Source organism: Oxyura jamaicensis, chromosome 2 (genome assembly GCF_011077185.1).
Source record: "Oxyura jamaicensis isolate SHBP4307 breed ruddy duck chromosome 2, BPBGC_Ojam_1.0, whole genome shotgun sequence".
Classification (NCBI taxonomy): domain Eukaryota; kingdom Metazoa; phylum Chordata; class Aves; order Anseriformes; family Anatidae; genus Oxyura; species Oxyura jamaicensis.
In genome coordinates this window covers 76,064,080-76,066,400 of record NC_048894.1, presented here as the reverse complement: position 1 = coordinate 76,066,400, position 2,321 = coordinate 76,064,080, and the positions used below count along the sequence as shown (strand labels likewise).

General features: G+C 36.8%; 1 non-coding gene across 1 annotated transcript; it reads right to left on the bottom strand.

The window, feature by feature from the left end:
- Positions 1-1,957: 1,957 nt before the first annotated feature.
- LOC118163327 lies at positions 1,958-2,064 on the bottom strand. The gene has a single exon (XR_004748986.1). It is a non-coding gene; the product is annotated as a U6 spliceosomal RNA (small nuclear RNA).
- Positions 2,065-2,321: the final 257 nt, after the last annotated feature.

The window sequence follows — 2,321 nt, the reverse complement described above, 5'->3', positions numbered from 1 at the left end:
CAATTCATTGTCACTGTAAAATTAGATAAGGAAGAGGAATTTTTCCCTTTCTTCTCCAACCTATTAGTTAAAATACTCGATGTGTGTGATGTTCAGCATTCTTAAATTCTTAAACTTAGGTCAAAGTCTTAAACTGAGGTCAAACAGGACCTCAGTTTGTCTTATGACTATGACCTAGAATTTCAACAGCATTTCACAAATCTCCAAAATACATTATAATATATGCAAAAGTTTCGTTTTTCTTTCCACCATACCTCTCATATATCTGCTCAGTTCTAATCTTGAAAACTACAGTTCTTATGTATTCTTACTATCATATTGTTTTTTGTCTGTTTCGTCTAAAATTTAAAAAAATGTCTAAAAAGATTATTATTCACTCTTTAAAAATAAATAGATTTGTGTTTACCTTTCTTCCTTATTGATAAAGTTTGAGTCAGAATTATATTACCGATCAATGATCTATCAATCTATATTGAGCTGTTCTGCAGACTGTTAAACAGAAATCATGAAGTCCTTTTAATTTTGAACAAAACCAACAAGGACTGCAAAGCATTTAGAGAAATGCTTTCAAGTGAAACTATGTGACCTTTATCTAAGCAATCCATGCCACACTCTAGCAGTAACAGTTTACTTTAGGCAAGCAGGTTTTTGGCTGAGATGTCTATTATGTTGTCCTCAGTAGGGTTAGATATGCCTTATTAAAGTTTCTTTGAGAAACCAACTCATATATCTTCCAACTTCCACACATATTTTCTAGATTACCTGCATGTTAGATATAGGTACAAATGCCATCTATATTTATCTGATCAGTTTCAAGCTAAATGAAAACTTTTTTTTTTTTTCTTTTTTTCTTTTTTTCTTTTTTTAACAATTATTTTGTCAGATTGACACCATACAGCCACATATCAGAGTATCTTAGTCGTGATGCAAAAAAGTGTGTTATTCTGTGGTCCAAAGAAGGGAAAGAAGGGAGAGCTAACTTTGGAACTCTGGAATTGTGCACCGTCCAAGAAAGTTGTTCAACCCCAGATGGAAACTACATCCTTTCTAACCAACACCTCCTCATTTCTTACACTTATACTTTTCATTATGCAACAAGGGTGTGGAAGAACCTTGTTAACAGAGGTCTTCTACTGTACTAAATATGTCTTCAAAATAAAGTCAACTCACAAAGAGCTCAGGAACCAGAAAAAATAAATAAATAAATAAATAAAAATAAAAATTGTCCAGCTAAAATCAGGGCAAATGTCAAGCACCATCAACACATGCAGGGTAGAGAGCAGAGAGAGAGGGAATGATGCAAGGTTACTCACAGGCAGAAAGACAATGAGAAGAGACCTGTATCTGAGGTTTTATTTATTGCATTTTCTGTCAAGGAAACTGCATATATGATGTACATACTGGCTTGTGGTCTGTATTGATCTCACAAATAGGCAGGTGTACCAAAACCATCTATTACTATCACAGAATCACAGAATCATCTAGGTTGGAAGAGACCTCCAAGATCACCGAGTCCAGCCTCTGACCTAACACTAACAAAGTCCTCCACTAAACCATATTACTAAGCTCTACATCTAATCGTCTTTTAAAGACCTCCAGGGATGGTGACTCAACCACTTCCCTGGGCAGCCTATTCCAGTGACTAACAACCTGTTCAATAAAGAAGTTCTTCCTAATATCCAACCTAAACCTCCCCTGGTGCAACGTTAGCCCATTCCCCCTCATCCTGTCAGCAGGCACATGGGAGAATAGACCAATTCCCACCTCGTTACATGCTCCTTTCAGGTACCTGTAGAGTGTGATAAGGTTGCCCCTGAGCCTCCTCTTCTCCAGGCTGAACAATCCCAGCTCCCTCAGCCACTCCTCATAAGACTTGCTCTCCAAACCCCTCACCAGTTTTGTTACCCTTCTTTGGACTTGCTCAAGCACCTCCATGTCCTTATTGTAGTGAGGGGCCCAAAATATGGAATGCTTCATGAATTTGCATGTTATCCTTGCACAGGGGCCATGCTAATCTTCTCTGTATCATTCCAATTTTAGTATATGTGCTGCTGAAGCGAGCACAAATGATAACATGCATCCTAACTTTTCCCCTGGATTCTAGTATCTGATATTTGCTAGATATTTCCCTAGTTTCTTCATTATATCAGTCAGGGCTCAAGAACAAATAAAAGCTTAAATCTCCACTGCAGGACTTGAACACTGATAATATCTTTTTATTCATGTATTCTGACCTATTATGAGCAAAATAAACTCTATAATGTTAATATTCTTAAGAACATGAATGTAGCTCAAATCCAAGAGTCCATAGTGATGCATAT